Raw genomic sequence first — 12,353 nt, 5'->3', positions numbered from 1 at the left:
CTCGGAGGTAATCTTGTAGCGATGCGCTTGCCGCTTGTTATCCCTAATTTGCCCTCTCATGCGAAGGCGTAAAGCATCTGTCTTTGTCTGAGTCGTCAGTCAAACTTGTTGCTAATTTTACATATACTATTCTTTGGGTTCGCATACACTTGTGTTTCTTATTTGCTCCATCACCTCATGCCCTTCCGCTCTCTAAGCGCGCGTCTGCGCCCGCTGACGACAAGGGCCATGTTATTTTTGGTATATGGAACCCACGTCCCTACGCCACCGACTGCATGCGCTCAGAATCCAACCAAGCCAGAGTTATATCGGTCGCGAATGTTAGTATTAAAGGCGCTCCAATAACCATTGCATATACATGATGGAGCAGAGAACGACTGAAGCGCGGTGCGTGGGGAGGCGAGAAACAACGAAACGAAAAACGTACCAAAAAAAAAAAGTTACGTTTTATTCAAGATACACCAAAGAAAAGCAACAACTCACTTCAGGTGATTTGAGCGTCCTAAGCAAATGAAGATGTACGTTTTTTTAACACGAAAGTGTTTTATCTCGTGTTTCACGACTCATTTCCGGCAATGGATGTAATGGATGTGATAGTAGCCATCTAGGAGCGGTGAAGTGAAGCATTGCGACACTAACGAGCGCTGACAGGGAGAGCTTCGGTTGTCACATAGTCACAGCACAGCGGAGGGTCCAACGCGGTGTAGCCATAGAACGAAGTATAGCCTAGTGCACAGTTTCATACAATATTTGCAAATAAATAATCATACTATTAATAAAAAGCATTATTAATGTCGTCCGACGGCAGAATTCGAACACAGGAACTCAGGAAGAGAAGCCCGATGTTGAAGCTATTACGCCACGGACGAACGTCATGACACGTGACACAAAACGCCCTTGTGAATTTATCACCGGCAAGCCAGTGCCTTGAGACGCTTGGCGCGTTTCGATTTGGCCACCTCGCCAAGCAGAACCGCTGTTATTAGTAGCCATTGTGCGTGTTCGCCGCGTCATCTGCACTTCGAAAATTATACATTGCTCGGAAATGTACCACAATGATGGCATATGAAGTGCAATAAACAAAGCCACAACAACGTCTAAATCTACAAGCACGAAGATAACATGTACTTCTGTGGCCTCGTGTGGGCAGTTAGCGTCGGATCGGCCACTACTATCCTTACTCCGTATAGCTCTCTACTAAGTTGCTATCACAATTGATGCTTCGCCTTTCGGGTGAAACTGCGACATTGTTTTTTTAAATTGAAGATGTATTGCTTTACCTTTATCGGATCTTACCAACTTGTGTTTCTGCCGTTACAAATCGCAGATTTGTGCACGCCCATGTAAAACTTTTACAGCGAAGCTGCACCGATTCGTCCGTCTGTCCGCCGATTCGTCCGTCTGTTGCCTGTACGCAGATGCTATTATTATCAGCAATGGCTCAAGCGTCGTTGTCTTCTTCCAAAGCTGGCTCGTTGGCGCCCCTCGGCGCAACCGCGCGAACCCGTTTGTACCACTGCTCCCGCGTTCGTTGTCGTCTTCTTTTACAGCTGGCTCCGTTGCCGCTCATCATTCTAGCCTAGAATTTCACTTTTCTGTCGTCGTAATGGGGAGATCTCGTTTACGGGGGTATGAGCCATTGCTTAATGGGGTATAAGCCATTCATTGTCTTACTCACTCACAGGCTTAATTTTGAAGCAATTTAATTCTGAAGAATCGCAAGCGGCAATGCGACAACGGAGGACTGCGGGCATACTGTCAGTGACGTCGTTTTCTCCATCGCAGCCGAACGCGTTTGTAAGCCCATTAAGAAACACAAAGACATAACCAATAATTGTGAAAGACTTTAATGTACCGGTGGGATTAACCCAGTGATAAACATCGGGGCCGCACGTTTCAGCTTGGCTGGTTAACCATCTGTACGGAGTGCTTGCGCGGTGATTTTTGCATTGGGCAGAATGGTGCAGTTCACTTGAGCGCAGTGGTTTTGGACATCAATTTTATTTTTTTACTTATTTCCTCAAGGCATCGCATGCAGCTCAGCTCTAATTTAGTCTATGCTAGCACAAGGCTTTTGTGTGCAATCGAAGGTGTGACGCAGACGCGTCGGTGTTGTGCGTCTGAACGGGGTGGAATTTGAAGCGCTGTGTACAACCATGATGATGAAAGCAAAGCGCTACGCCAATAAACGCTGTGTGGCGTTTGTTCATTCTCTCTCACACACATTTAGTGCTTACTAAAGTCAGCAAAACTCGTAGGTTAAAATGCTTTCTAAATTACAATATGGTGCGATGCGGTCTTTTCGGATAAGCGTTGAAATGATGAAATGATTACACAACGTTGCAGGTAATCATCAGTGCTTCAAGAATATATGAATATGTTTCGCATAGATTGTTGTATATTGGCTTTGTACACATGATACTATGCTGTTAGTCCATTTCGGTATGAATATTTCGTTGTGTGCATATTGGGTGTATATTTCTAGCGAATAAAAATGAACTGGCTTCTGCAACCTTTCTGTAGCTGTCAATATACCCGTCTTATTCCCTCACATTCTTAAGGAACGTTCAGAAGGAGGTTCAAAGATGCCGTAACGCAGAAGCTGGGGAGATGTACAAGCTTTGGAAAGAAAAATGGCACTTCGCATAACGGTCAAAATGTCTCACAACAATCCACTTTGAGCGCTCGGGCCAAGGAGCATAAACTAACGACGTTCATTCCTCTTCCAGAGGTGACCTCATACTTTTTTCTTTATTTTGCTTGACAAAAGTTGTCTCCTCTACACAGTGATGGTAACGTTTTATTGCGATAGCAATTATATGGACACTCAAAAGCAGATTTCTGCCGTCGGCGTCGCCGTCGCCGTCGCCGTCGCCGTCGCCGTGAGGTTCCGTATGACGTCAATGGAGATGAAATCGTGGCCGCGCGCCGCCGAACGCTGTATGTGCGAGTGAAAGGGCGCGAGGGACGCGCTCTTTCACGGGGAGTGAACGCACGGCGGAGAACAAACGCGCGTTCTGCGCCGTGCTTCCTTAAGGGCTGCAGAAGTAGGCGTCTCTTTCCTCCTTTACAATCACCATATATGTAGAGCAAACGCGCCTTCTTCCGATGCGCGAGAGGCCGTGGGGGAGGGGGGGAAGGGGGAGGGAAGGGAGGCGACGTTTAGCTGCGGCACCAAGTGCCTATTTATATCAGAGGCTCCGGCAACAGTCACCAACGCCGCACGCATTTTGAGCGAACGCGGGCAAAATGCCGACGGCGTCGACAAAAGTTCGGCGCGTTGCCGGTGCTGCTGCATGTCCAAGTTTATACAGCTGATAAAGCTAATATCATTACTCCGTATATCTCTCTACAAATTTGCTATCGCAATTGATGCTTCACCTTTCAGGTGAAACTGCGACAACTTTTCAACACCGCACCGTCTTCTGTACATGTGAGCTTCTATGGAAGCTTCGCGACCAGTTTACACCTACCTTAGGCCTAGTCAGTGCTGTATGTATACGCCATCTGCTGTATGCACCGATGTTCATATATGTATATAACAGCAAAGCTGTTAGTGCGAATAGAAGTGCTCAACACGTTATATGCTTCTTTGCTAATTTTATGAAAAACATGGCGCAATTTCAAGCGAAAGGCGAAGCATCAATTGCGATAGCAACTTAGCAGAGAGCTATACGGAGTAAGGATAGTAGTTTTATCAGCTGTATAAACTTGGACACGCAGCAGCACCAGAAACGCGCAGAACTGTTGTCGACGCCGTCGCCGTTTTGCCCGCGTTCGCACCGAACGCGCGCGGCGTTGGTGACTGTTGCCAGGGCCTCTGAGGGTGGCTCGGAGGTTTTCGACGAGATCAGAATGGGAAACTCGTCGAGCAGCGTCGGAAGTCTTTACCACCTTCTTGTCTCGCAACGTTTTATTGCGATAGCAATTATATGGACACTCAAAAGCAGATTTTTATATAAATACGCATTTGGTGCCGCAGCTAAACGTCGCCTACCCTCCCTCTCTCCCTCCCGTCCCCACACGGCCTTTCGCGCGACGGAATATGTCGCGTTTGCTCTCTCTCTCTCTCTCTCTATATATATATATATATATATATATATATATGGTGATTGTAAAGGAGGAATTCTAGAAAGGAATTCTGCAGCCCTTCAGGGAGCACGGCGTCGAACGCGCGTTTGTTCTCCGCCGTGCGTTCGCTCCCCTTGAAAGCGCGCACCCTCGCCCCCTTTCACTCGCACATACAGCGTCCGGCACGCGGCGACGATTTCATCGCCATTGATGCCATACGGAATTAACCTCGCGACGACGGCGACGGCGACGCCAACGGCAGCAATCCTCTTTTGAGTGTCCATATAATTGCTATAGCAATAAAAAAAAACTAGATCATTTTGCAAATTTTAGGCAAATTTTAAAGTATTAGAGGGAATTAAAGGTAATGCAGCATTTTGTTATTTTAGCACCCATAACGATCTTTGTGCTCGTAGTCCCCCCTACTGTAATGCCCACGGGCGAATGTAGGTATTGAAAGAAAAGAAATTTAAAAAATTGTCAACGCCTTAAGAGCAATCGAACAGAGCTTCATACAGGATGAAGTAAAGAGGATCGTTTGCATCGAAGTAAATCGTTTTAAAAGAAGATCGAAGTAAAGATTGTTTCCGGCCTGCTTAGAAGCGTTATATGAAATATTTACAAACATTCGATCACCACTGCACTGAGAGAACCAGAAATGGCAGCGATGTTATAGTCAAAGAATGTGGGGCATTCCATGGGGGACATGTACCGAAAGGTTGAAGTGTGTATAATAATACATGCTTTGAAAATGACTACTGAATACTCGTTTTCTACCAATTCTTTATCTCTTAGACGGAACGTGTCTGCCCGGTCTCTTTGGGCAATTATGCTAGGCACGCCAAACACGTTCTTCATTTACCGTTGAAGTAGAAAGCATGTTGTGAGTGACGTATGATGAATGTTTATTCATACCAAGGTTGATTACAGGCTTCATAGATAATTACTTATTCGAGCGTTCCAGAGTGCGATGCTGCTGTTATCCGCAATATCTTTGACAGTCGTAAAACAACTCTACAACTGCGCAAGAAGCCAAATTAAATTTTCATGAAAATGGGGGGCATGTAAGTGTGACGAATCACTCGCGTTCCTGCTCTGATTGCGAGCGCTGAAATTATTTCCCGATTCATTGTTTTTCTCTGCTTTCATGTGTTATGCGATGTTTGTTGTACTTTTTCCCGCTATGTTCGGTTAAGTAAACGAGGAACCTTGTTGGGGTTTTGTGAAAGTAAGGGCCACGTTATGGGTCATGTGTAGGCGACATTCACAGTATGTGGGATAATGCGGCCTTTGAAATAAATTACTTATGCCAGCGCTCCGTAGCGTTATGACTGAGTTTTGCGATGAGCAAAATTCGCGCAGCACAAAGACAACGCATCCCAGAAGGGAAGACAACGACAAATGCTACTACTTGCAACTGTTTGAGAGCGGAAAGATGTTTACGTAAATGTCGCCTTGTCACGCATGCGCGCAATAAAAAATGCAGGAACAAATCCGGAAGAACGCGTGCACGTACAAGACGGTTAAGCACGAACACTAACGCTGAATTAACTGGTGCGATTGACAGCAACCTTGACAACAACGATATCTGTTCTTTTTCACAAATAAAGACGGCTTCCAATGCAAGTCTTTAAAAAGCGTTTAAGCGCTGCCATTCCTGCCTCAAATTATTGTGTCCGATAAACGAGCCTCACAACCGCGCGCAGTATAACGTGGGTCACCATATGTGCGCCCTTGTCTTTTTTCTTGCTTACTTTTTGCGCACGTTCCCTGGACGCGCTGATCTGGACACGCTAGCGAGGTGTAGAGTGTACAGGGGGAAGCGTGACAGAGGGTCTCAGCTGCAGTGCCCGGCTCATAGGGTTCGGCGCGATGACCGCAAGCACACAAACGACTTCGAGCACTCAAAGTCCGGCCATTCCACGTGCCTTGTCAAGCTCTTTATTAAACACTCTGCACTGGTACATATCACAACACTGTCTCCATCGCGTTATTCCATCGTTAAACTCAAGTCAAACATTGTTTTAATATTGATCATAAAATATAAAACATTTCTCTTCATCAGTTACACAACAAATTAAGAAATATTGCCAACTGCATTAAAGTCGCCTATCATCTGCAAAAGATGGGTACACCGGCCGGCATTCAAAAGTGCCTCGAGATATTTCGTGTATTCGCGGGCTTCTTTCAGGCTCGAAAAAACATTTTGATGTAGCGCGTATTGAGCAGCAGAAAACTATATCGCGAGTTGCTCATGTTGCTCGACAACTTTCTAATTGACACTTTTCAACTGACCATAATATTTGAGAAGTTGATTAATTATTACTAATTATGTCATTAGGCGGAATGTAAAATATAATGTCAGTGTCTCCAAGCAACGGCAAACAACATTACCTTGCTTCTGTCCAGCTATGTGTCATTCGCATATTCTAAAATATATATGCATGATATTTGGGACACCCTGTATAGACTGTCCAGACAGTTGCCGCGTCCCGGCAACTGCAGCTTACGCAACCATAATCTTTACGAGGAAACGCTTGCGGCGAACGCTATGCGCTAAGGCGAGCTTTCTGGTTCTTTTTTTTCCTGTTCCCCGCACGGCTGGCGCCGCCGCTGCCCCGGATGCGCGGAGGTGAGCGCCATTAGGTGGTGCTTCATAGAAACCGGCGGCCCCCGTGGCGCGCGGCTCCCGTTGATCAGCTGTGACCACGTGACTACTTGTACCATCTCCGGGGATGCCGTCGCATTTCCCGCTTCATGATCCATATAATGCGTTCGTATTAATATCCAGATGTAAGTAATTGGGAGCGCTATGAGTGTGTCTTTCGAACAACGCACAATTTAGCCTGCTGCCCTGGAAGAACTATAAATGCCACCGAGATCAAATTGAGCGAAAATAGGAGGAAGGCTATGGCGAATGTTCTCAATAGGTGAAATGTGTAGGAATGAAAACGGCCTTTGTACAAATTTTCTTAGCACGTGCACAAAAACGCGCCATGCCGGCGCGGTACTTAAATATGTATTTTAGTTACAAACGCATTGAACTTATTGCTGCAACTGTCCGAAAGAAACAGCTTAGCTGGATAATGGGTTGTGATTCTGCAAGGCGTAGATGTTGTGTGTTGTGATTTTATTCAAGCTCTGTTTGGGACGTTTATATATTTTTATGGTGAGTCACTGAGCGGAATGCTGATTTCTTTTATCCTGACGTTACTTGGGCAACAGCAAGAAAGGCTGAGCAACAGAAGAAACAAATGCAAAAACAAATGACACGCAACTCACATTTATTCCAAGTTTAGCAATGAAAGCTGGATGTTTAAGTATGTCATGACACATTATAACATTATGAGCATAAAAGGCAACATACACGAGCTTGTACAGATTCTTACTATTTATCAACATTAGCAAATGGTCGTGACCCCTCTCGTTAATATTATTGATCACAAGTTCCGCGAGAAAAACGCTTCATTCCTTCAAGGTAGTTGGCAACAATGACCTTAATAAGCACGTCGTTCTTCACGGGTAATTTCCAACTTAATGCGAATTTCAGTGGACCTAGTTCAAAAATGCGGCCAGGCCAAATACCGGACGCACCGCATGGAGCTATGCAGTAAAGGAAACTATTATAGGCGGGAAATCTTCACGAGTCGCTCAAACAGCGAGATTAACTTTCATTTTAAGTAGGCTTGCAGCCGCCTTGTCGTTAAACGCATAAAATGACTTCATGTAATGACTTCAAGTAAATGACTTCATGTAATGTTTCACACGTTTTCGACAAAAAATGTAAACGCACTTCTTTAGCGTGCTTTTGTGCACACCATAGTGGTTTACAACAACGCGATATTCACAGCAGCTGGCCGTCTTGTACAAAGCTATCGCCACCCTCTTGCCTACTGGTACAGGTGTCCGCATATAGTCTTGTCGAGGAGACATGTAGGGAGCTATGAGAGACACAAGTTCTAAAAAATAAACGTGGGTCATGCTATAATTGCCCTTCCATTCTTCATCAGTGAACTGTTGTAACACAATTCGATTCCACCAATTGTCAGAGCGTGTCTTTGCCCATAGTCAGCGTTGGGTGCGTTCCGTCGACAAAATACCCTAAAATCAAAAATATGATCTCCGTAAGTTAGTGATGACGTTGGCGTGACCGTCATATTGAATTTAAAACCTGTGACGATTTGAAAGCACGTTAAGAACACACGTTTGGCAACAAAAAGTGCATTTAAATTCTCGGTATGAAAAAAAAATATGCTCTTAAATTCTATGTGCCATAATCACGATCTGACTATGAGGTGCTTGGTAGTGTGGGGCCCCGGAATAATTTTGACCACTTGGGGTTCTTTAGCGTGCACCTACATCTAAATATACGAATGTTTTTTATTTGTTTTGCCCCCATGTAAGCGCAGCCGCCGCGGCCAGTATGGAATGATCGAGCGTTGCAGCACAATGCCACAGCCACTGAGCTATATACAGCGGCCTGTAAGCACATGAAAAGCTAAGGTTCAACCAAACCACTAGTAGAGGAGCTCAGTAGTTATCGTAGCGCATAAACGAATGCTCGAAGAAGCGCGCATTATTTAAGCGGCTCTAGTTGTACTTACCGTGCATGACTGTCCATTCGCTGATCATCCCACTCGAAACGGCACCGGTTGCTTGCAACACCGCATGGGCGCAAATAGTCTGTATTAGAGCACTGCACTGGCTCTGGCTTACCCGAAGGCCAGGGCCCGGCCCGGCCCGTTGGCCGGGTCGGGCCGGGTAGGGCAGTTATTTCACAGGCTCGGGCCGGCTCGGGCACGGCACGGGCTTTTTGACCCGGGCCCTAGCAGCAGCGCATTACGCGGCACCATGGAGGAACGAGAAGCTTTCTTTCTCCATTTAGTCCATCCATGCGCTGCGCTTAGGACCTGTCGTGGCGTGGAGATCAGTGGTCGCGGCTGCGCTTCGGCTAGAGTTTACTAGAATGCGGTTGAGTGGTACGAGCGGCTGGGGTGGCGCATGCTTTGATGTGAGGCGCCCGACGTGGAAAAATACTGTGGCAGCGTGGTGATAGAAGTGGATTGGGCCGCATAAAAGTAGTGCCGTTGGCAAGTGCTGGCGATACTGCTCGGCAGGGTCATTCGTACTACTTCGCGCGCTGGTATTTGCGTTCAGACCGCTCAAATAGTGTTCATAATTGCATATGACATGTATTTATGCCTTAAGAATAAATTCCTTTTATTCTATTAATTGTTTTATTTTTTTAATGCCACTCGGTGGTCTTCTTCGGTCTCGCGCCGGTTTCGAGCCGGGCTCGGGCCGGGCTCGGGCCGGGCTCGGGCCGGGCTCGGGCCTAAAATTGGCCGGGCTCGGCCTAAGGGTGGCGGGCCGGGCCGGGCGGGTAACGTAGATTATTTCTGGGCCCGGGCCGGGCCCGGGTCTCGCCATAAAATTTTTGGTCGGGCTCGGGCGGGTAGCCTGACGTAAAATCGAGCCCGGGCCGGGCCCCGGCCGGGCCCGGGCTGAAAAGATCGGCCCGTGCAGTGCTCTAGTCTGTATACGGCGCCGACGCTCAGGGGCCGTATTCTGAAACGTTCCCCTAGGCGAAATTTCTTTTTTCGCTTTCAGGCGTGCGCGCTGATTGGCTGGTTGAGCAAAATTTAATGACGTCGAGCTCAACCACCCAATCAGCTCATCCAATTTTGCTAAAACAGCCAATCAGCGCACGCCTGAAAGCAAAAAAAAAAAAAAAAAAAGAAATTTCGCCTAGGGAACGTTTCAGAATACGGCCCCTTGATAGCGCAAAAAACGCAGAAGCAATAAGAAGTATATGAAAGGTAAGTATACCTGGTAGCGAAGCTTTCATAGAAGCCCATACGTTCAAAACCAGGCGGTTCATCGGCAGTTCATGGGGCTTAGCGCCATCTGTGTGAGGACGGAACTACTTCTAGCCGCCATAACAAAACACTGCCGGCGGAAGAAAAACGTGACGCCATATCCCCTAAAACAGAAGAGTCGTCATTTTGTTCTCAAAGGCACTAAACTTGTTTTGGTGGCCTGTCATTAGAGCTGTATATTCAAATGTCCGGCCGTTCAACTTGACGGTCGTGCTGAGCTTTCAGCGCTGAAAGCAATGCAGGAAAAGGTCAGCCGTACGGGTGTCAAAACCGCACCCTTACACAGGACATACTTTCTTTGGAGGACGATGAAAGCTTTAGGTGTAGAGTGCTCGTCCTCTCCTACGACGCCAAGCCCGTCGGCCAGCGCAGTCGAACGAAAACAACTAAAGTAAACAATTATCTTTCAGTCGTAACTCACTACTCTTGATTGAACAAGTTAAGAAACAGTGAAACTACCCATGCCAAGAAATTCAGACTAATTCCACAAAAGCAAAACAACACAACGTACCACAAAATCAAAACAACACAACGTGTGAGGGGGGCGTATTGTAACAGGTGAACATTACCAGTGGGCCTTTCTGCAAACTTCAAAAGCTGCATGGCATTGCAAGTGATAGCGGCGTCAACAGTGGGTGCTTAAAAAAGGTATTTATTGAGAATGACATAATTGAGTTGTCTTTTCTTTTGCCGTCACGCATATGCGAAATTGATTAGGAATAATATTTTGGTTAAATTAATCCAACTGTTTCGCGATTAAATTAAAGAATGCTTTTCTTCTTTCCCAATGTTCGTTACCTCCAAACATAGTCACGCTTCAATCGCTGCTGCCATAAGCACCCTTGCTGGTATCGGTGACAATTTGTTCTGAAGCACTTTTCGCCCGAAGCTTCGCGACCAATTTGGATCGATCTTGGTATATGCACATCCGTCCATGTTGACACAAGCAGCATGACACACAAACGGGCTGTAGCGTTGAGAAGCATTGCTGTCGTTCGCACTTAACCCACACGTGCACGCACGCCAACACACGGACGCAGAACATCGACACCGGAAACACCAAGCTCCGGAAACGCTAACATGTTCTTCGAAAAGGCGACAACGCATGTCGCTACCTTCGCGGTCACCTAGAATTCGCATGCCTGTGAACGTTCGCGCACCGTATTCAGTCGAGGCGCAATGTCTATCTGATGCGCTACTATCGCATTCATGTCATCATCATCATCAGCCTATATTTATGTCCACTGCAGGACTAAGGCATCTCCTGCGATCTCCAAATACCAGGGCTGTCTTGCGCTAGGTGATTCCAACTTGCACCTGCAAATTTCCTAACTTCATCATCCCACCTAGTTTTCTGCCGTCCTCCACTGCGCTTCCTTTCTCTTGGTATCCATTCTGTAACTCTAATGGTCCACCGGATATCCATCTTACGCATTACATGACTTTCCCAACTCCATTTTTTACTCTTAATGTCAACATTCGTGTAAATGCGGCTAATTCTGATGGTGCGCGAGTCACTGTCATCATCCTTCTAATTAAGATAGAGTTAATTCAGGCACTCGAACCCTCGACCTTTGGTGGGAGTCGAACCCATGACCTTTGACGTTAATTAGGGCGAAGTTAATGAAGGCAGGTAATTAGGGTAGCGTCAATCAGGGCACTTGAACCCGCGACTTTTGGTCGGTAAAAGCAAGTATTAAGAAGTAACAACCTATTCGAATGTTAATGTCAAGTAATTTAATGAATGTCTCTTGAGCGCGGAAGCTTTCGCCTTCACCCTCTTTGGCATATACTAAAGCGACTGTCAATAGACAGTTTTAGTTTAGCGTTCCTCGACCTCCGTACGCTAAACGCAAACACTTTACGGGTCGTTAGGGTGTGCGTCGCTTAAGGACATTTAGTTTAACGTTCGAGAACGTAACCGTAATATAAAACGTAAGCGCACGTAGCGCCATCTCTTTTCTAAATCAACAATCAATTCCTGTCTTGGTTACAAGCGAGTCACATGTAGGCGAGCATGTGTCCAATCCATTTATGTGTGCTCGAGAACGTCGCGAAAACGATTCAGCAGCAAGTCCGGCGTCACACGTCCTGTTCCTGTTCACAAACTCATGGAGCGCTGAAGTGTTCTTTGGGACCCTTTTTGCTTGGCTTATCTAAGCTGGCACGACATTGAAGCAATGACCATGCGCGAGCACGAACCAAGACCCAGGCTGTATGCAGCCAGGAATGGGCTCCTCAACATTGATGCCATCCCAGAGCACACGTTCCGTCGCCAATTCCGGCTTGAAAAGCAAGACTTCCCTGTTCTTGTGAAAGCGTTGCAAGTGCAGGACTACGTGACAAGCGCTTAAGTAGTGAGAGTGTCTGCCCAGGAAGCCCTGTGCATGTGCTTGCGTCGCC

The sequence above is a fragment of the Dermacentor silvarum genome, chromosome 3, assembly GCF_013339745.2.
Source record: "Dermacentor silvarum isolate Dsil-2018 chromosome 3, BIME_Dsil_1.4, whole genome shotgun sequence".
In the NCBI taxonomy this organism is placed as follows: Eukaryota; Metazoa; Arthropoda; class Arachnida; order Ixodida; family Ixodidae; genus Dermacentor; species Dermacentor silvarum.
The sequence above is the reverse complement of the archived record's forward strand: the minus strand, read 5'-3'. Positions refer to the sequence as shown.